The 24,227-nt window shown below is 33.6% G+C and overlaps 1 long non-coding RNA gene across 1 annotated transcript; it reads left to right on the top strand.

Moving 5' to 3' along the window:
* Nucleotides 1–305: 305 nt before the first annotated feature.
* On the top strand, nucleotides 306–23,848 carry LOC103102861 (uncharacterized). The gene is made up of 4 exons (XR_001622992.2): nucleotides 306–428; nucleotides 4,321–4,388; nucleotides 12,958–13,106; nucleotides 23,615–23,848. It is a non-coding gene; the product is annotated as an uncharacterized LOC103102861 (long non-coding RNA).
* Nucleotides 23,849–24,227: the final 379 nt, after the last annotated feature.

Below are 24,227 nucleotides of genomic sequence, written 5' to 3'. Positions count from 1 at the left end.
TTTAGTTCATGATCCTCTAGCTCTGAGTCAACTCTTATCTTTACACACTGTAAAAAAAAATAATTAAAAATAGGCAGAGAAAAAGGGACTTTCAGGCTTGCTTTCTTTACAAAGGGATCAGAGAAGCTAATCAATAGGAATATTTGTAATAAATAAATTTGTAAACATGTAAATATATTGAGGACTGTGAAAAGGAGAGAAATTATAAGGCATGCAAAAGGACAAGAAGCAATGGATGGAGGTTGATCAGCTGTCAATCAATGGACGATTCCATTTGGAATGTTACTGGGAAACAGTTGAAGGCAAAAGCCAACTGCTGACTGATTTTCTGGGCTTCTTGGCTGATGGTGGTGACTCTGAAGAAAGAAGCTGGGTTTATCTCTGGGTCTTGGGATAATCAAGTTGGAAGTGGCCTGGCTGATTTGAAGGTAGAAGGTAGAAGGTTGAAGGTAGAAGAAGGACAATAGTCCATATATCTCTCTCTGACTTTCTCTGTTTCATGGTAGTGACTAAATTGCCATTTTCTCTCAATATCCTTCAACCCAAGACTCACTGTAGATAATAGGGAAACCTCCAACCCTCTTACCTTATCCTCTATCTTTCCTGTCTTCCCCAATAAAAACCCTTTCTTGAGATAAAAGAAGATAAAGACTGATTTATCATTTGATTTATCATCATTAAATCACCCTGAGTGACTTAGAAGGAGATTGAAGAAGATTTGAACCTAGGTCTTCCCATCTCTAAGTCTGGCTCTCAATCTATTGAACCACCTAGTTGTCCCCCAAATACATAACTTTTAATGAAACATATTATGACCGACTCTATTATGAAGCATTGAGGACTGGAATTCAGGTTCTCACATCCAATTTAGGACTCATAATGTGCCATTCATATACATTTTTTAATGTTATTTCCCTGAGAGTATTGATTTCATTAGTGCAAATGTGTTATTATGAAGTGACATTATAGTGAATTATGGTGAATCAGTGAAACCTACAACACTTCTTCAATCACCAAACTGTGTAGAACCTCATACATGTGCTAAGGCTTTGTTGAAATGACTTCCCCTTAGATGTAGAGTATATATGAGGATGGAATTGAAATGGTTAGTCAGTCAACTATGATTTATTAAACATTTTACATGTGCCATGCACTTTACTAAGTGCTGGAGGTGAAAAGAAACATATACACACAAAAGTGCACATATACACATGCACACCAACAATGTACATCCACAACAGCAACAAAAGTAATTCTTTCAAAGAGCTCACTGATTCCAAAGCCAACCTTAGATATTTGGAATATCTACTATGCTATGATGCCTTTCCTTGATGCTTAAGTACTTCAGTGAGGGATCATTTTATCAGCATAGATATCCCCTACCCTGAAAAATACAAATCTTTTATAGAAGATAATTTTGATGAGTTGCTGTAATGGAAAAATGCATCACTGTGCATTGAACTTGATGAGCATCTTCAAACTTATTTAAGGTAGTCTTTATAAATAGATACCAAATGTCCAAGACAATGACTGTACCTGAAACCTTCTTAAGTTGTAACATTGTAGTTACTAATTACACAATTTTTCTCCCCTTTCAAGTGCTAGGATCCTGAAAGATAAAAGTGGCATTTTATTATATTTACATATCCCATAACCCTTAGTATTTGCCTTTGGATATTTTTATCAATCAATAACTGTTTCTTGAGTGAATAAGTGACTGAATTTGGAGGAAAAAGGGACTCCATTGTGCACATATTTCTTGTATAAAATTTAAAATTTTAATTTTGTACAAGGTAGCTAAATGAGAGAGAGATGGAGAGAGACAGGGAGAGAGAGAAGGATGGTTGGAGGAAGGAAGAAAGGGAGAATCTGGGTGAAGGCATGTATATGGATGTGAAGTTCAGGGAATAAAAAGTATACGAAGATTATATTCACCCAAGAAATATTAATTGAATCCACATAGTACTAATTATTTTATTCTTCCTTTCTCCTTTTGAGAATGGAATAAATATTATAATATAATTTGATAGGAATTTAAAAAAATTAATCACAGCAAGTCTGAGAATAGTATAAATTCATCAATGCTACAAATAAGAAATATACTTGATTTCATATAGATTTTAAACAAAAGCTTAGATTTATATTTATCCAAAAAAACCAGGACTGACAATTATTTCTTCAGAATAGTTATATAATTGCACAATAATATTATATATACATTTATGTATGTATATACACACAGTGAAGAGATGTCAAAAATGAAATATATTATTCTGAAAGACAATTGTTGGAAATGAAGAAATTGCAACACACAAGCCAAAGAGGAGCTACAAATAAGAATAAGCAAAATATATTATTAATTATTTATCTACTGTGGCTGCTGCTGCTGCTACTACTACTACTACTACTACTACTACTACTACTACTACTCTTCCTCCTCCTCCTCCTCCTACTACTATTATCATTATCCCCACCACCACAACTACAACTGCTCCTACTCCTACTTCTACAAAAACTTCCTACTATATGGGTGAGCTACTTTGTGAATATGAGTGATAAGTGATGGATAGTCAATTTGCTCTACTAGGATCTTCATGAATTTAAGAGGAAGCAAAGAAAATTTTCAGCATGGCAAGTGGACCACCTGTGGTGCAATTTTGGGCATATATGAAAAAGGATCAAAGGATAGGCATCTAAAGAAGGAATGTGACATTTCATTAAAGACAATTACTGCAGCAATGAAATCACAGATACTTTTGAGTAATTGTGGCAAATATACAGTCACTCTTTTCTCTGAATTATATATTTTAACTAGTTGCATCATTGAGCCATTTGGAATTTATTTTAAAACATAATTTGAGATCCTATAATTTTGTTCTATTTTAGTATCTTATCTGTTTATGGAATAGAATCTGGATCCTTAAAAGCTGTGACATTAGAATGCAAACTCTACCAAGTCCTATTAAACTAGAATATAAAAGATAAGCCTGTATTGCATTAAGACAGTAGTGGATTCTTTCAATGAACTCATGTATCTGCATGAAGAAAGTTTCAGTTTTAGAATATTAGTTCCAGTGATATCTAATAACTATAACTAGTAAGAATATATCAGTTTCCTGAGTATTAAAAGGGACATTACTCAAATGGTAGCAGAGTAGGTCATGGTAAACAGTATTAGATTTCCAAATGTAACCAACAAAGTAAATAGTTGAAGAAGTATAAAGCATATTGAAAGGCTAGCTTATCTACAAAAGGTAGTGTGCAAGTAATAGAGTAAGTCTGAAGAATAACTGAAATGCAATATATACACCATGTCAAAAGTCGGTGGTCAATGTGTAAGACCTTTAGAGGAAGAGAGGGACAAGATTCCCTCATGATGAGATGGCATAGATTAGGTTGTAATATACACTAGAAAGAGTCCTTCACATTGGTAAAATCACAGATCCACCAAAGTGTCAGAGACTATACGAAGTTTTAGTTAGCAATAAGACTTGAAAGCATTAAGTGGGATCATTTCTCATAGTAATAAATGAATAAAATAACAAATGGTTAACCCATTTTTAGTCACATATTTCACACACTGCTGCAAAACTGATTTTTCTCAATCATTTATTTCATAATACCATTTCCTTAACCAATATTGAAAATGTCAGAGTTTTAGCCCAATATTCAAGGCCTTCCCTCATTTGGTTTCCACCTATCTTCCTAGTCATGATGTTCACTACTTGATCACCTCCGTAATCTATCCATGTGAATTTGTTTACTATCTCTTGAACATTCATGCCCGATGCTTTCTTTTCTTCTTACATACAACATATTTATTTTTAAAAGATAATTTCAATCAAAATCACATTATAGAAGGTGAGCTGGTCTGGGAATCTTGCTCCAGAGATTTATGACAAGTGTGGCCATGGATAAGTCACTAAAGTTACTGAAACTATCTTCTTACTTATAAAATGTAAGTAATAATTCCTGGACGTGCACTACTTGTCTTTACTATGAAAGACACCCGAATGAGATAATGCTCATAAAGAGTGTTGCAGATTCAAAAATGCTATATAAATTTTAGATTGCACCACTATATTTCCTCCTCCATATACCCTTAGAAATCTTTCCACCCTACACTTTCTTTAAAACATTGTTTTATTTTTTACTGTACATTTAGCTATCATTAGAACAATTTTTTACATAGTAAGTATTGATTCCAAGTCAGAAGGTAAGAGTTAAAAAAAATGTAATCATGTACTAGCTGTGACATATATTGTTATCTTTGTGTTGGCATTTAAATTTTTCATGTGATTATTTTTAATTTACTTCTAGACAGGAAACTGCCTTATACTTCTCTTATGTCCACCAAATCACCTAACCCTGTGCTGGATATGTGCATAGTAAGTGCTCAATATTTATTTGTTAAACAGATGAAATTATGGCCATGGATGGAATGGCAGTTGAGGTTTATCCAGAGCAGTGCATCTTTGCAGGCAGAAAACTGCCTGGCTGACTCATTCAGCAGCTGCAATGTGTTTTCTTATCTGTGTCAGAATTTGAAATAGACAGACAGTAAAATAGAACATTATATGTCTATAAAGAAGCTAGATTTGTTATAGTTTAATTTTTATCTTTTTTAACTATCAGGCTTTTCTTCCCTCTGAAATCCAGGAAACTGTTAGTTCCATTTTAGAAATGCTGGGTGAAAAATATCATAACAATGAATAGGCCTTGAAATCTACTTACCCTCTAAGATCTCCTATTCAAATGGACAGTAGTTTGGGTTCCCAATCAGTTTATTTCTGTGATGCTAATTATCACTATTTAATGGTACAGAAAACTGTACATATCCTTTGACCCAGAAATACTGCTACTAGATTTGTGTCCCAAAGAGATCAAAGACAGGGGTAAAGGACCTACTCCTACTGAAATATAGCAGCTTTTTTTTTTTTTTTGCAGTAGCAAAGAATTGGAAATTGAAATATTGTCCATCAATTGGGGAATGCCTAAACAAGTTGTGGAATGTGATTATAATGGAATATTTTTTTTTTTTGCCATGGGATCTGAGAAACAAAATTCTCTCCCCTCTCTCCCTGCCCCAGTCTCTCTGTCTGTCTGTCTGTCTATCTGTCTCTCTTACACACACACATGCACACATGGAAAAAAATACTGGAAATATTTAGATGAAATGATACAAAATGAAGTGAGCAGAAACAGGAGAATATTGTACATAGTAACAGTAATAAAATATGATAATCAACTTTGAATGACAACTATTATCAACAATGAAAAGATGTAGGACAACTCCAAGGGGCTAGTCATAAAGAAGGCTATAAGAAGAACTGACAAAATCTGAATGCAGATGAATTCATGCCATTCTTCATTTTATTCCTCCACAAATTTTCTCTAGGGTAAGGGATATGTATCTTCTTTCACAAGTTGATGAACATAGAAATATGTATTGTCTAATAACACATATATACAACCAATATCATATTATCTTCAGTCTTGAGGAAAGGAGAAGGGTGGGAAGGAAAGAAAATGGAACTCAAAATGTAAAAAAAAAATTTTTTAATTCTATTGATATGTAATTTGGAGGGAAAAAATAATAAGTATTCAATAAAAAAAATAAAAAAAAAACTCCATGAAGTTAATTGTGCATTCTGCAATATAAGGTTAGCATCCTGATGAGATGAAAGCAGAATAAGAAATCAGTTAGTGAATAAACATTTAAGTGCATACTATATGCTAGGCACTGCCTGAAGCACTGTTGATACAAAAACAGGCAAATGAGAGTCTCTGCCTTCAAAGAGCTCATAATCTAATAGTGGAGAAACAATTGATAAATATGTACAAAAAAGCTATCTACAGGATGAACTAGAAAGAATTAAGAGAGAAAAGACTCTAGAATTAAGAGGGATTGGGAAACAATTCCTATTCAGAGGCATATTTTATTTGGGACTTAAAGAAGGCAGGAACTTAATAGGCAATGATGAGGAGAGGGGTATTCTTAGAATGGAGGGCTGCCAAAGAAAATTCTTGGAACTGACAGATTCAGTGTCTTATTTGTTGAACAGCAAGGAAGTCAGTGTCAGTCAGTGGAAGATGAGAGCTGAAGTATAAGGGGAAAATAGATACAGGTTCCTTTGGGCCACATATTGACTTAGAAAACTATTAATTAATGTTTTGTGTAATAATTAAAATTTTTTTTGGTTAACTTTGCCTCAATAGCTTTTCAGCAATATGACTCAAATTCATCACTTTGGTTATAGGCAACATGGTGATAAGATTTCTCAAAAATCTTTTGTTAATAGAATCACATTGAACAAATTGCTAAGTGATACAGATTTGTGTAAATGGAAATGCTTCATGATGGTATTTTTTTCAATTTACTAACTTTTTTTATTTTTAACTCAATCACATAAAACACTTTTTAACCTCTGTTTTTCTTTAAGTTTGAGCAAAATTCTCATCCTCCCCTCCTCCTTGATACAAGAAATGATTCATTATACATGTGTAGTTGTATAAACCATCTTTCTATATTAGTTCTTTTGTGAAAGAGAACTCAAACAAATGGGAAAAAAGGAAAATAAAATGAAATATGCATGTCTCAGTCTGCATTCAGATTTCTTGATCAGTTCTTTTTCTGGAGACAGATGGCATTTTTCATGATATGCCTTGAGGATTTTCTTGGATCACTGTATTATTAAGAATAGTTAAGTATTCATAAATATCCATCACATAATATTGCTGTTATTGTGTCCAATGTTCTCCTGGTTCAACTCACTACACTTTGCATCAGTTCATATAGATCTTTCCAGGTTTTCTCAAATCATCTTCACATTATTTATTATTATACAGTACTAATCTTTATAATCATATGCCATCACCTGTTCAGCTAGTCCCGAATTGATGGACATACTCTCAGTTTCAAATTCTTTGCCACTTCAAAAAGATGTTATAAATACTTTTGTACAAATAGATCTCTTTCTTTTTTAAAAAATCTATTTTGGACACAGACCTAATAGTGGTATTGCTGTGTCAAAGGCTATGCACAATTTTTAATTTCTTTGGGCATAATTCCAAATTGCTTTCCAGAATGGTTGGATCAGTTTGCAACTCCACCAGCAATGCATTGACATCCCAATCTTTCCATATCTTCTCCAGTATTTATTATTTTCCTTTTCTCTCATATTAGCCAATCTGATAGGTTAGAGGTGGTATGTCAGGGTTGGTTTTATTTACATTTCTCTAATCAAGACTGGTTTGGAGCATTTTTTCATGAGATTATATAAAGCATTAATTTCTTCATCTGATGATTGCCTATTCATATACTCTGATCATTGATAAATTGGGTAATTCTTATAATTTGTCTCAATTTTCTATATATTTGAGAAATAAGGCCATTATCGGAGATACTTGATGCTATTCTTTTCCAGTTTTCTCCATTTTTTCCTAATCCTACTTTCAATCATTTAGTTTCTTCAGAAACTTTAAAGTTTAATGCAATAAAAGTAATACATTTTCATCCTATAATGCTTTCTATAATCTGTTTGGTTACAAATTCTTCCCTTATCCAGAGGTTTTACAGGTAGACTCTTATTTGCTCTTCTAATTTCTTAATGGTATTACCCTTCATGTCTAAATTATGTATCTATTTTGACTTTATTTTGGTATAGGGTGTGAGATGTTGGCCTGTTTCCAGTCTCTGCCAGACTTTTATATTTCCAGTTTTCCCAGCAATTTTGGGCAAATACTAAATTTTTTGTCCCCAAAGTTTGGATCTTTGGGTTATCAAACATTAACTATGGCCATTAACTACTATGTTTTGTGTGACTAATCTATTCCACTGATATACCACTTTATTTTCTAGCCAGTTCCAGACTGTTTTTAGTATTACAGCTTTGTACTACAGCTGGATATCTAGCACTCCTATGCCACCTTCTTTCACATTTTTTCATTAATTCCCTTGATGTTCTTCATATTTTGTTCTTCCATTGGAATTTTATTGAGTTTGTGTTTTCTGTGCTTTTGTTTAATATTTTTAATATTTTTTCTAGTTCTATAGGATAAGTTTTGGACACTGAATAAATAGATTATTTTAGATAGGATTATAATTTTTATTATACTGGTTCAACCAAAGCATGACCAATTAGCATTTTTTCCAGTTGTTTAGAACAGACTTTATTTTGTGAATAGTGTTTTGTAATTCTATTCATATAGTTTCTGGCTATATCTTGACATGTAAACACTCAAGTATTTTATATTTTTTGTAGTTAAGTAAGTTGAATTTCTTATTTCTATCTCTTGTTGCCTGGCTTTGTTGGTAATATAAAGAAATGCAAAATGAATTCATATCTTGAATTTGTGGTGAAGTTACTAGTTAAACTAGATTTTTTGGGTGACTCTTTAGGACTCTATAAGTATACCATTATATTGCATTCAAAGAGTAATAGTTTCATTTTTTTCATTGCCTATTCAAATTTATTCATTTATATTCCCTGTTCCTATAACTAGTACTTCTAATAAAATATTGTAGAATAGTCAAGATAATTGACATTCTTGATTCATCTCTGATTTTATTGGGAAGGTGTCTAGTTTATCTTCATTACAGATTAATGCTTGCTGATGGTTTTAGATATGTCCTTTTTATTATTTTAAGCTATATGACATTAGTTTGTATGTTTTCTAACTTTTTTATAGGATTGGATGTTGCATTTTGTCAAAAGCATTTTTCTGAATCTACTGAGATAATCATGGAATTGGATATGATATTTCTGGAATTTTTCCTTTTATGATCTCTTTCATAGATGATTAGTAGATTCTTTCAAATTCTATTGTACCCACTAATTCTAGGGTGTCAGAAAATTTTATTTGATATTTATATTATGTTTAGGTTCTTTTTTTTTTTTGCTCTTGGCTTTCAGGCAGTCAAATAATTATTAAATTATTTCTACAACATCTATTTTCCAAGTCAGCTGTTTTTCTAATGAGAAATTTCATTAGAAATTTCATACTTTCCTCATTTTTTCATTCTTTTGATTTTGTTTGAATGTTTTTTGAAGACCAAGAGTCATTACTTTCTACATATCTAATTCTAATTTTTAAGGAATTATTGTCAGTGAGCTTATGTATCTTCTTTTGCATTTGAATACTTTTTTTTAAGTCTTATTTTCTCCAGTAACTTTTTTGTACCTCTTTTTCATTTGGTTAACTCTATGTCTCAAGGAATGCTTTACATAGGGAAATTTTTGTTTATATTTTCCCCTTTTTTTGTGTTTCCTGCACCAAGCTGTTCCTTCTTTTGTCATGGTTTTCCTGTATTACTTCTATTTTTCCCCATTTTTTTCTAATTCTATAATTAGATTTTTAAATTCCTTTTAGAGTACTCCCATTAGATCTCTTTGAGCTTAAGAGAAGTTTAAATTTTTCTTTGATACTTCATACATAGCTATGTAGTTAATGTTGTTTTTTTGTTTGTATCTTGAACTTCCCTATCACTATTGTAATTATCTAGAATCAGATTCTTTTTTTTTTCATTTTTCTATCAGTTTATTTTGTGACTTTTACTGTAGAGTAAGTTTGAGTACTGTTTGTGAATTTAAAAAGCTTTGCATCATGTTTCTTGCACTGAGTCTTAGGGCTTTGCTTCTGATTTTCACCAGACCCTACCTCCCTGCTGAGTTGCTCTTATGGGAAACCTCACTGCTGCCTTGCATTGGTGTGAGATCACACTGTGGCTTTGCAGTGAGAAGATAGAATCAATTCTGGACATCTCCAGGATCAAAAACTGCTGGACAGCTTCAGGAATGGAGCCTTACTGCTAGACAGCCCTTATGGATAGAACCTTGTTGCTGGTCAGCCATGGGGGTGGAACCTACAGGAAGGTTATGTCAGATTGTGTCCTTAACATTTAGAATGTAAGGTCTCCAGTAGCCTGTGGTGGTGTAGTCTTCTCTTGCTGCTTCCTTCTCTGACTTTGGTTTCTTTTGCCCAAGTGAGACAGATCTCTTGTGATCATCCTCCAAACTATCTTGGTCTGGGGAAGTGGTTCTCTCATCCAAAACCAAATTATAATGCTTTTTTATTGCTGTTTGGGGGGAATTTAGGAGGACTTCCTTTATTGTTCATCTTAGCATCAGAAATTAGTCCAGTATGGTAATTTAACACCAGATCACTAACATGAAAAATTACAAGTGTTTTCCTTAAGGAGACAATTAACTATTAAAATTACATCAAACAATGAAATGATAGAAACTGTAAGATACATCACCATATCACTGTAGTATCTACTATATATAAATAAACACATGACCTGGCATGTAGAACTAGAAATCAGAAATTTGCTATATTTCATGGATTCACAAATAAAGAATTTGAGTGCTAAAAACATAGAAGTCAAAATATCCTAGAGGACTCAACAAATAAATAAACTCTATTGGGATTGAGTCACTATCACAGAATAAGCTGTTGCCTACATTACCCAGACAAAACATTTTTTGCCTAGAAACTGAAGAACACAATTTTCCATAAATGTTACCATATTGAATATTCATTATCTCTAAGTTAAGGACAAAACCTTTGAAAATGAAGTTAGAAGAGACCAGTGCCAGGTGGGAATAACATGAAATCTATATCCTTCTTGTTTATTATATTCTGGATGTTTTCAATGAACCTACAAAATATGAATTGGCATTGAAATATTTTCATCAAACTGAAAAAAGAGAAGTTTTATCCACTTCCATATCTTCAAGATGGAAAAATTAATTAGAATAAGCATATGGTGGATTTTTAAGGGGTTTCTTTCCCATTACAGTGTGGTGATGAGAGGTTAAGTGGAAACTTTTAATGACTAGTTGGTTCTATTAGAGTATAGACTTATGGGAAACCAATGCCTAAAATGACTTTTGACTTCTAGTCTTTGGAATCTTAGAAATGGCTAGAGGTAGACTCCCTTTGGTATGACTGATTCTCTCTTTCCTTAATTTAACTGAAAACTTATTTAATACCCAGCTCGAGTTCCTTAACTTTTATATATTTTTACTCTACTCAATCAATATAATCTCCCTAATATCCACTTATTGTTTACTTTGATTATAAGGTATATTAGTAATTCACAATGAATTTTTATTTAACCAGTATTTGGCTGGAAGGAGGTAAACTTTCAAGTATACATGAGATGTATTCTACTCTTGAGATAGATAAGGGAAAATGGAATTGATATTAACCTTTTTTTCTACCCTCTGACAAAATACTTTACTCTGAGTTAGTGAGGCAGGTAGTGCACTTATAAATATGCAAATTTTGTATGCGAAGATGCAGAAAGTAAGAGAAGCTGCCTGCTTTATCTATGAAGGAACCAGAAATTAAATTCAAGTCCCATAATGCCAAATTTAAATCCTTTCTACCCAATATTGCTTTATAGATAATCCATTAACATTTAGCTAGAGATTCATTTCCATCCAACAAATATTTCTTAAGGTCTGTAATATGTTGTTGTGTATATTTGGAATTGGCAAAAAAAGGAGAAAAAGCATTTTTTCCTGAAGGAAATTCCATTCCACTTAGGGGAGGGAGAGCAGATATGCAGATAAATAAATATATAATGTATACAAAGTAAATACAAAGTAATTTCTGGAGTAAAAAAGGGTTAATACCAGGATGGAATGAGGAAAAACTTTGAATAGGACAAATCATTTGAGCAAGGATTGGAAAGGAGCTAGAGGACTTAGTGAAACATATCTTAAATGTCTCTAGTTTTATTTGAATATAAAGAATTGCCTCTAATTATGGAATAACCTGTGTGACCTAAACTCAAGAAATTCCAAACATTAGAAAAGTATGAGGGTCCCAAATGATAAATGGGCAAGGGATGGGCAATTTTCATATAAAGAAATCAAAACTATAAATAAGCACATGAAAAAAGTGTTCTAAATATCTTATATTGAGATGAATGCAAATCAAAACAACTCTAAGGTACCACCTCACACCTCACAGATTGGTTAACATAACAGCAAAGGAAAATAATAAATGTCAAAGGGAATGTGGCAAAATAGGGACCTTAATGCATTGCTGGTGGAGTTGTGAATTGATTTAACCATTTTGGATGGCAATTTGGAACTATGCCCAAAAGGTTTTAAAAAACTACTTGCCCTTTGATCTTGTCATACCACTCCTGAGTTTATACCCCAAGGAGATCATAGGAAAAAGACTTGTACAAAAACATTGATAGCCTCACTCTTTGTAGTGGTCAAAAACTGAAAAATGAGGGGATGTCCTTCAATTGGGGAATGGCTGAACAAATTGTGGTATCTCTTGGTGATGGAGTACTATTGTGCTAAAAGGAATAATGAACTGGAGGAGTTCCATGTGAGCTGGAACAAACTCCAGGAATTGAAGCAGTGTGAATCGAGAAAAGGAGAACATTATACACAGAGATGGATATACCTTGGCACAATTGAATGTAATATACTTTTCTACTATCAGCAATGTTATTATCCAGGACAATTCTGAGGGACTAACAATAAGAGATGCTATCCACATCCAGAGAAAGAACTGTGGGAGTAGAAACACAGAAGAAAAACAACTGCTTCATCACATCATTAGATGGGGATATGATTGGGGATGTAGACTCTATACAATCACCCTAGTGCAAATATCAATAATACAGAAATAGGTCTTGATCAATGACACATGTAAAACCCAGTGAAATTTCTCATTGGCTATGGAAGAAGAGTGGGAGAAGGGGAGTGAAAGAACATGAATCATATAACCATGAAAACAATTTCTTTAGTAATCAAATAAATAAAAAATTTAAAAATAAAAATTTGTAATGTGTAACAGATAGTAATTCCTGAGGATGTATATTGATTGATTCTGGATAACTAATGGATCAATGTTTGCCTATCGTATTCCCTTTATGTCTCCTTTCCTATCCCCTTTCCATTCTCCCTTTCCTCCCTTCTTCAGAAGCCTTTCAGCTTCCCCTCCCCCTTTACCTCCAACCTTCTTCTAAATCACTCAGGGTGGACTATGATGCTTTAGAGAAAATACTCTTTTCTCTTCTTCAACTCAAGTATGGGTTCATTGGGGAATACAGGACAAGGATGGAGGATAAGGTAAGAGAGATGGGGTTTTCCTATTCTCCATAAGGAACTTTGGTTTGGGGGATATTAGGGAAATGGCAGTCACTCACTAGCAGAGACAGTCAGGGAGATAGGAGGACAACTGTCTACCTTCTACATTTTCTTCTAACCAGCCAGGTCAGTATCAAAGATACAAATTAACGTCCTTACCACCATCAGACACACCAGCCAAAGCCTCAGCTTCCTCTCCACCACTTTGTCAGAAGCCAAAGGTTTAGTCCACCAAGACTCTCAGCCCAGTTCAGCTTGGCTTGGCTCCAACTGTTTTTCCCAATCACATTCCAAATGTAATGTTACTTTGACTGACAGATGATTTCCTTTGCATGCATGTATATTCTCTCTTTTATATCCCTCCCTTTTTTGTCTTTGAAATTTGCAAGCGCAAATTTTAATGATACTCACCTTTTGAATATTTCTAACTATCTATTCTTATCCTCTACTATCTCAAATATTCCTTTACCCTCCCAAAATAACAAATCCTAACTTATCTTAGCTATTCTATGTCTATGCTAAGTTTGGGTATAGTAAAATGGTTTAGGTAATAAGGATTTACATGAACATGTTTTTGACATAACAACAAATAATGTAACAATTTTCAACCCATTTCAAAAATGTCCAAAGCATTTTGAATAGGTAAGTCTCATCTCCTAATGTCCATAAATTCAACTAAATAAAATTTCTACCACTAACAATTCCTAACCAAAATCATAATGCAATCTAACTTCTATACTTAAGTAGTTCTATGTCTGTCTCTAATTCCCTACGCAGTTGTTTTTCTTTGGTGTTTCTATTCCCACAGCTTTTCCTCTGGATGTGGACTGTGTTCTTTCTTGTAAATCCCTTGGAGTTGTTCAGGATCACTGCAATCCCATTAATGGAGAAGTCCATTACATTTGATTGGACCACAATGTATCAGTCTCTGTGTATAATGTTCTCCCGGTTCTGCTCCTCTCATTCTGCATCAATTCCTGGAGGTCATTCCAGTTCACTTGCAATTCCTTGAGTTTATTATTCCTTTGAGCAAAATAGTATTCCATCACCAACATATGCCACAATTTGTTCAGCAATTCCCTAACTGAAGGGAATCCCCTCATTTTCCAAATTTTGCCAACACAAAGAACAACAGCTATGGATATTCTTGTACATGTTTTTTTTCCTTATTATCTCATTGGGGTACTGTGAATTTTAGAACTATTCCACCCTACTCAGACCATTCTTTAGAAGATCTGATTAAGCTATTTCCTGATCAGTAACAATGGAGATACTTGGAATAACAGAATCAGGTCTTGGAAACTCTACATCTCTCCTCCCTTCTTAGTTTAACAAGATTTGGAAGGCCTGTAACTCAAGATTTAATTATCTGAGGAAATGGCCTTCAACAGACATGCAGAAAAACGGAGAGAAGCCTTGGCTGTCCTAACTCAAGTTAAGCAATCATTGGTACAGATGAGATGCAGGAAAATGATGTAAAACTGTCTATATAAGGCACATCACTTCCTCTCTCCTCCTCTTTCCTCAGAGAGGCTGGCTGGCAGTGTGCTAAGCCTTCCTACATCTTGGCGTGGTGGCACCTATAGTCTGGGTTGGGGGTAAGTTTTTTCCCTGAAGTTGATTTCAGGTTCTGGCATCTTGTCTTAGCCTTTTGCCTTTTTGGAATTCAAGCCTGACTCCTTTCTCCTTCATACTCCAAACTCTTATCTCCTAATCTCCCCCCTTGAATTAGCCAAGTGGGGGGAGAAAACCTACTCCTTTCCTTCTTCCTCCTCCTTAATCTCCTCCACTATCAATTAAAACCAACATAAAATTTCCAGCTGGCTTGTGTTTTTCATTAGGATCTTATAAATAAAATCCTCGGCGACCAAAAATAATTATACATTCCTCCTCAGCCATAATTTCATCCTTTACAATTCAAACCCAACAGTGCTATGGCTGGATCAAAGGGCAGACAGCATTTTAGTGCCCTTTGGGCATAGTTCCAAATTTCCTTCCAGAATGGTTGGATCAATTCACAACTCCACGAGCAATGCATTAATGTCATAAATTTGACACATCCTCTCCAGCATTCATTACTTTCCATTGCTTTCATATTAGCCAATCTGGTAGATGTGAAGTGATACCTCAGAGATGTTATGATTTGAATCTCTCTGATTATAAGAGATTTAGAACACTTTTTCATGTGCTTATAAATAGTTTTGATTTCTTCATCTGAAAATTTACCCATTCATGTTCCTTGCCCATTTATCAATTGGAGAATGGCTTGATTTTTGGACAATTGATTAAGTTATTTATAAATTTGAGTGATTAGGCCTTTGTCAGAGGTTTTTGTAATGAAGATTGTTTCCCAATTTGTTGCTTCCCTTCTAATTTTGGTTGCATTGGTTTTATTTATAGAAAACCTTTTTAGTTTGATGTAAAACATTTTGTGATTTTTTCCTCTCTTGCTTTGTCTTAAAATATTTCTTTTCCCAAAGATCTGATATGTATACAATTATGTGTTCACTTAATATTCTTATAGTTTCCTTCTTTATGTTCAAGTCATTCACCCATTCTGAGTTTATCTTGGGGTAGGGTGTGAGATGTTGATCCAAAACAAATTTCTCCCATACTGCCTTCTAATTTTCCCAGAAGTTTTTTTTTCAAATAGTGGATTTTGGTCCCCAAACTGTTATCTTTGGGCTTGTCATAGACTGTCTTCCTGAGGGCATTTACCCCATGTCTATTCCACTGGTCATCTTCTCTGTCTCTTAGCCAGTACCATATTGTTTTGATGACTACTGCTTTATAGTATAGTTTAAGATCTGGAAATACAAGGACACCTTTCTTTGCATTTTTTTCATTATTTCCCTGGATATCCTTGATGTTTTGTTCTTCCAAATTAACTTTGTTATGTTTTTTCTAATTCAATAAAAAAAGTTTTTTGATACTTCAATGGGTATGGCACTAAATAAGTAAATTAATTTGGGTAGGAATGTCATTTTTATTATGTTAACTCATCCTACACATGAGCAATAGACATTTTTTTTCCAATTGTTTAGATATAGTTTTAATTGTTTCGAGAGTGTTTTATATTTGTATACATATATGTGAATGCTGATGATTTGCATCTATGTTCATTAAGGAGATTGGTCCTTAGTTTTCTTTCTCTGTTTTTTAAATGCCTGGCTTTTAAATAAGTCCCATATTTGTTTGGTAAAAGGAATTTGGTAGAACTCAATTTTTATTATTCTGTCAAATAGTTTGTATAATATTGAGATTACTTTTTCTTTGACTATTTGATAGAATTTATTTGTGTATCAATCTGGTCCTGGAGTTTTTTTTTCCTTAGGGAGTTCTTTGATAGCTTGTTCAATTTCTTTTTCTGATATGGGGTTTTTGAGGCATTCTATTTCTTTCTCTGATACTCTAGGCAATTTATATTTTTGTAGATATTCATTGATATCACCTAGATTGTCATATTTATTGCCATATAGTTGGACATAATAGTCTTTAATGATTGCCTTAATTTCCTCCTCATTAGAGGTGAGGTCTCCCGTTTCATCTTGGATGCTGTCAATTTGGGTTTCTTCTTTCCTTTTTTTAATTAGATTGACCAGTACTTTGTCTGTTTTATTTGTTTTTTCAAAGTACCAGCTTCTAGTCTTCTTTATTAAATCAATAGTTCTTTGACTTTCAATTTCATTAATTTCTCCTTTGATTTTTAGATCTCTAGTTTAGTTTTCACCTGAGGATTTTTAATTTGTTCACTTTTTAGTTTTTTTTTTTCATTTGCATGCCCAATTCATTCACCTTTGCCCTCCCTAATTTGTTAAAATATGGACTCAAGGATATAAAATTTCCCCTGAGTACTGCTTTAGCTACATCCCATAGATTTTGAAAGGATGTTTCATCCTTGTAATTTTCTTCAATGAAATTATTAATTGTTTCTATGATTTGTTCTTTAACAGATTTTTGAGAATTTATTGTTTAATTTCCAATTAATGTTTTATTTCCCTCTCCATGTACTCTTACTAATCATTATTTTCATTGCATTGTGATCTGGGAAGGTTGCATCTATTATTTCTGCTCTTTTGAACTTTTTTGCAATGTTTTTGTGCCCTAGTACATGGTCAATATTTGTGAATGTACCATGTGCTGCTGAAAAGATGATGTATTCCTTTATGTCTCCTATTTATTTTCTCCAAATATCTACTAACTCTAATTTTTCTAAGATTTTATTCACTTCCATTACCTCTTTCTTATTTATTTTTTGGTTTGATTTATCCAGTTATGGTAGAGGAAGGTTCAGGTTTCCCACTAGTATAGTTTTTCTATCTATTTCATCCTTAAGCTCCACTAGTTTCTCCTTTAGAAATTTGGATGCTATGCCATTTGGTGCATACATGTTGAGTACTGATATTTCCTCATTGTCTATATTGCCTTTTATCAGGATGTAATTACCTTCACTATCTCTTTTGACTAGATCTGTTTTTACTTAGGCTTTGTCAGATATCATGATTGTGACTCCTGCCTTCTTTTTCTCAGTTCATGCCCAATGGATTTGGCTCAATCCACTTACTTTTACCCTATGTGGGTCTACCTTTCTCATGTGTGTTTCTTATAGACAGCATATGGTAGGGTTTTGGTTTCTAATTCACTCTGTTATTTGCTTGCGTTTTATGGGTGAGTTCATTCCATTCACATTCAGGGTTATGATTACCAACTGTGTATTTCCAAGCATTTTGATTTCCACTCCTAGGCCTACCTTTTCTTCTTTCACTATTTCCTCCTACACCAGTGTTCTGTTTTTAATCAGTCCCCCTAATTTCTACCCTTATTTATTTCCCTTTTTACCACCCTCCCTTCTTATTCCCCTCTTATTTTCTTTATAGTCTTCTAAAACTACCTAGCACCCTTTCCCTACCTTGTATTGCTTCCCTCTCCATCAATCCATTTGTTAACCTTCTAATTCCCTATAGGGCACAAATCAATTCTCTGGTTATAGACCTAGTTCCTTTGCTTTCTAGAATATCATATTCCATGCCTTTTCGTCCTTCAGTGTAGATGCAGCCAGATCCTGTGTTAGCCTCACTGTAGTTCGATGGTATCTGAATGACTTTTTCTTAGCAGCTTGTAATATTTTCTTCTTGGTCTGGTAGTTCTTGAATTTGGTTATAACATTCCTGGGTGTTGTCTGTTGGGAATTAAGTACAGGCGGTGATCTGTGGATTCTTTTAATCTCTTCTTTTCCCTCTTGTTCTAGAATGTCAGGGCAGTTTTCTTGGATAATTTCCTGTAGTATTCTTTCCAGACTTCTTTTGTCATGGTCTTCTGGTAGACCAATGATTATTAAGTTGTGTCTCCTGGAAAGATTTTCTAAATCTTCTGTATTGTGAATAAGGTGCTTCATATTTTCCTCAATTTTTTCATTCTTTTGATTTTTTTATAGTTTTTTTTTTCTGTGTTTTGAAGTTACTTGCTTCTAATTGTAGTATTCTAGTTTTTAAAGACTGAATTTCATTCCTGGCTTTTTAGTCATCCTTCTACTTTTGGTCTGATTTTCTTTGGAGGTCATCTTTCATTTTCTTTGCCTCATCTTTCATCTCCTATGTCTCATTTTCAAGTTGATTGATTTTGGTTTTCAAGACACTATTTTCTCATTTTAGTTCAAGTGCCTCTGTTTCCAGATGACTTATCTTGCTTGTCAAGTTCTTTTATCAGTTATTTTAAGCTACTCTTAATTGTGTTTTGAACTGAATTTTGAGTTATTCCAAAGCCTGTGTCCAATACACTGAAGTTTCTGTGTTTTTGCTTGGCATTCCTTGATTCTCCACTGTTACAATTGTTCTTTGTTCATTGCCTTGATAGAAGCTGTAATTGTTATTTCTTTTTTCTTTTTCTTTAGTTTGCTCATATTTTCCCCTTCTTTTCCCCCTGTAGTTGCTTTTAGTCTTGATTTTCTCATTGTGTGCTGGATCTGTGGATTTGGGCTTTTTTGTCAACCTTCACCCTTGAAGCTTAGTTAGCAAAGCTCTTAGAGAAGTCTGTGGTGGAAGGATTTTGGAACCTGAGCTTCCCAGCCCTCTGAAAGCTTGATAAGATTAAGACCAGTGGAGTTGATCCTGCAGAGCTGAATGTGCTCTGAATCCAAAACCTTGGGAAGGAGGGAGAAATATGGTGTGTCTCAGCTGCAATTGGTTTGCCTTTTCTGAGGTTCACCTCCAGCTGCCTCCCACTTGCCTGTGTTCAAAGCCCTGAGCCTGGCACAGCTTTGCCCACAAGGCACTCCCTCCACACTAGTTCCCTTGCTCACCCAAAGATTCCAGCCACAGCTTGAGGCTCAGTACTGTAGTTGGGGGAGGGGTCCTGGAATCTTCCTTTCTCCAACTTAATCCCAAGTGTTCTCAAATGATCCTTTTTGGGGGTGTACCTTTTAAGTTGAGTCCAACAGAAGGGTCCTTAGTTCTGTCCTGTTGTTAGATTTGGTTTTCAGTCCCCAGGAGCATTTTGTTTTCGATCAGCGACGAAGGTTTTTCAGAGGTCTGAACTTTCCCTGCCTCTATGACACCATCTTGTTTCCTACACATTTAAAATAAGAGTTTTTAGCAAAATTTTTATTAAAAGTAGAAAGGCAATGAATTAATATCAGTGCTTGGATTTATTAATTGAATAACCTCATATAAAAAAATTAAAGGAAAAGGTAAACAAGTCACAGAGAGAAATTGAGAGTGAAACTATAAAACTTAAAAGTTTAATATGCAATTTCTAAGATAAAATAATTTTTTAGAGAAGGGTCTGAAGAGATTTTTATTATATGCATAAATATATGCATATGACAAAGGGTATATGTAGATGGCACAGTGGATAAAATACTAGTTTTAGAATCAGGAAGATTTGAATTCAAATATGGCTTCAGCCATTTATAAGCTGTGAGATTCTAAGCAAGTCACTTAGCCAAGTTTGCCACAGTTTCCTCATATATAAAATGAGCTAGAAAGGAAATTGACAAATCACTCCAGTACCCTTCCCAAAAATAAAATGGAGTTATGAAAAGTTGGACATGACCGAAACATCTAGCCAATAGCACATATAGCAAGTATTGAATACAAATTGAATGAAATAAAAATATCTCATCATTTTATAGACATTTATAAAAATTATCCATGGAATAAGGCATATAACCAAAGATTTAGAAAGTCACCATGTATTAAATAAATACAGAAAAGCAGAAATACTAAGTACACTTTTGGTTATTATAATGAAAATAATTTGTACTCAATGCATGACCATTGTAGAAATGATTTAGCATCATTTGGAACCTCAATAACCTCATCCTAAAGAATTCACAGGTAAAAGAACAAAATATAGAGATAAATAATAGATTAATTTCATTAAGAAATATGACAGTGAATCAAAGAAGGTTATTTGAATAGTTGTTTGACAATATTCATTGCATTTCTGACATTTTGTGACTTAGATGTCACTCATGTCAAGGATATCCAGGTATAAATCCTACCCATGATATATTTTAACTGTGACATGTCCAATTCAAACCTCCTCAATTTTCAGAAAAAATTAAATGGGATGATTTCCCTCTGAATCCTCCCAACAAAAATGAAGTCAAATTTAGGCTCCTCACAACAGATTTATAATAATGTCATATGTGGAATTAAAAATCCCAAAGTTATTGTTTTTGATGATTTTTTTCACTAATGTATTTTGTTTAAGAGTATGAATCTACCCTTTATATCCTGAGATCCAGTGATGGTTTCTTTGATATTTTCTTCTCATTTTTACTCCAGTTGTGGCAGGTTTCTAATTTTTCACCCACTTCACTGACTTTCTTAGTTATTCATTTTATCTATTTTCATTGACTAAAAAAATTATTTGCTTCCATTGTGTTCAGTAAAATTTATGCTAAATAAAACAAGTGCTTCAAATGGATCAATTAAGATTATATACTTAAATACACTCTTCATAAGGGGGCAGAAGTTGGTGTAATAAAGCTATTTTTAGCAAAATGACCGATTTAATACTTCACTGTATAGATAATGAGCTTTATCCTGTTTGTCCCAGAAGGTTATAACCAATGTATTGTTTTGGACATGTAGAGAAGACGATTCTTTGGCAACTCCTTATATTCTTGCTCATTTGTTTCACCTCACAGTTTTAATGCTTCCTTCCATTAAATATGGCAAGTTGAACTCACATTTTTCAGTGCACATCAACAATTAATTAAAACTGGGGAAGGGATATTAATTTTTGATATCAGGAGGGTAGAAGAGTAGAGATTATGACTCTCCCAAGGGAGATAGTATGGTAGCCATTTCCCCAAGGGTATTTTAATTCTACTTCTAGGAACATGGTTTCCCTAGGGCTAAACCCAATATTTCAAATATAGTCTTTAGAATAGCAGTTATTTCCTTTTCTAAGGACAGAGATTCCCTCAGGAGACCCTGTTGTGCACACAGTTCAATCAGGGATGAATTCCTAGGTAAGTCTTAGCCTGTGTGTTTGCAGTTAATTCTCTCCAGAAGGTGACACAGTATTCCCTTCAGGCTAGAGGGCAGTTGCTTCTTTGGAAAGGTCCTATACATAAGAAATTCTGTAAAATGCTTACTCTGTATTCAGTGAACCTTTGTGACTCTGGATCACCTCTTACTCATTCTTTCCTGAAGAAAGAGTATGAACCCTTAAGGAGATTTGTGCCCAGTTCAGCTCAACATTAACCTTTTATAATCATTTTGGTCATGGTATCAATCTGGGTTGCAACTGAATACAACCCCACATTATATGCAGTCAGGCTCTACCTTTATCTCAGTCACTAAAAAGTGTCTGAACTATAGCTATCCACAGGATTTTAAAGTGTTTGTGTTTTTTGACTTGTTACTTGGTATACCCTTGTGATTTATTGGCATTTCTAATTCCTGTCTCTGAAATTCTCTCCAGAAATCTACCTTAGTATATTCTTTGTAAATTGTAGCCTATCAGATTTACCATGGACCATCAAAAAGTTTGGTGACATTCTCATGTCACACAACTAGTATATTTCAGAGGCAGAACTTGACCTTATAGGCTTAGACATTTGTGTTCCCTCTACTAAGCCATGCTGTCATTCATTCATAGTCATGTGAATAATTGTTTAGATCCTGATTATTATAGCTAGTTTAACAGCAACCTTCAGATCCCCAGATACCTTGCCCATAGTTTTCATGAACTTTTCTTCCCTCTTCTTTTCCAATATGCTCCATCTTGCTATATTTGATGTGGCTTTAAATGTGGCTCTAATGTTTTATCACTCTTCTCTACTCACTCAGTTTAGCTTTTAGAATATATTTCTTCTACCTAGCACCTTGAACTATTCCAATAGTTCAGTTCACCCACATTAAAAGGGCAGTCTGGATAATGTAAATTAATGCAAAAATAGTAAAACTGAAAAGAATTGAATGGGCCAAATGTTTGGGATCACTTCTATAGGTGCATATGAACACAGTCTCCTAGGAACATTTTATTCTAGTTATTTCATTATAGCAAAGTACTATCACTTGTACTTGTTCCTATGTCATAAGGAATTACTTATCATATGGTGAAAGGATTTCAAGTTAAATATGTAGCCAGTAATAGGAAAAGTCCTTGACTATTTTATAATAGTTTCTTTTGAGGGGAGAATTAAAAAATGATTTATTTAGATATTTTTAAATCCCCACTTGAATAGTTAACTATTATTGTAGACCTGAATGACTTAAATTCTTTATTCCACAATATCCTAGAGGAAAAAATAGAGTTTGACAGGATAAAGACACAGGGAAACTGGAAAAAAAAACTATAGAACAATTGATTTTTCTCCCCAATGTATTTATAATGTTCAATTAAAATTAATTTTAAGTATATTATGCTTACTCTAAAATTGTTTTAGTTTTACTAAATTGATAAATAACTATTTTTCACAGCTTTATAGGTGATATCTTAGGAACATGTAGAAAAATGACTCAATTAAAATAAGTTATGAGGTGTTGGATAATTTATTTGCAAAATATTTTAAACCATACTACTTAAAAATAAATTGAACATCTTAGAAAAGAATAGTTATTCATCATTATTTTCACACCTCTCAAGATTATAGAGGGTTTCTTTGGTTAGAGTTTGATTTGTGTCATTTTCAAGTGGAGAAGTATACATGGCTGTTATACTGAGGTCAGCTCTAACACCAACACATCTCACCAAGGCAAATCTATTTTAAGCTGGGAGTAATAAACTATATTGGAAATAAGTGGACAAGAAGTTAAGAGATTTGAATTCTAGGCATTTTCCCCTTATATGATTGAGACAAATTTCCTCTTTATCTTAATTACCCCCTCTACAAAATGGAAATGGTATCTGTTATAATAATTGTGAAAGATTAATATGAGAATGAAATTAAATAGTGTATATAAAAGTGCTTTGAAAAAAAAGCACCGTAATTGGAGCTATTGGTTTGAAATTCCACTTTCTCTTCTGCCCTTTAGTGATGAGTTGACCTTGGACAGCCACTTTGCCTTTTGCATTTTATTGTCTGCTCTACAAAATAAGGAGAATTCTACCCATACCATATAACTGTTGTGAGAATAAAATGAGATATAGCCTGGGTAACCTGTTTGACTTGGTGTGTTTCCTATTCCATATATTAACATTTAGTAGACTAGAATTTTTTACAGGGAGCTGAACTTGATCTTTTGTCCCCTGAGATCTACCTTGAACCTCCCTGGCATTAATGATGACATATGTAGAATGATTTGTAAGTTTAAAATACTACACAAATGTAAATAATGATCATATGAAAAAGTATTATTCTAGACTATGCATCATGCAAATAAAATTAGGAAATTGTTCATTCTGAGCACAGTCCCTCAGAAGAAGAGTATAGTAGAGATTATGGGAGCATGCTCCTGGGCATTTTTCTCAGTTCTTCTCCTATCATACACATGAATTATTTCCCATGCTACATTTCAGACAAAGATTTTATCTGTGAAATTAATATATGCAGATTTTTTTGTTACTTTTCCTCATTCAGCTATAATTTCAAGAGTAACCAGAGGGTAACTAAACAGTATATAGATGTTTGCAAAAAATGTTCCTATA

The sequence above is a fragment of the Monodelphis domestica genome, chromosome 6 (genome assembly GCF_027887165.1).
Source record: "Monodelphis domestica isolate mMonDom1 chromosome 6, mMonDom1.pri, whole genome shotgun sequence".
Classification (NCBI taxonomy): domain Eukaryota; kingdom Metazoa; phylum Chordata; class Mammalia; order Didelphimorphia; family Didelphidae; genus Monodelphis; species Monodelphis domestica.
This window is presented reverse-complemented; position numbering and strand designations above follow the sequence as displayed.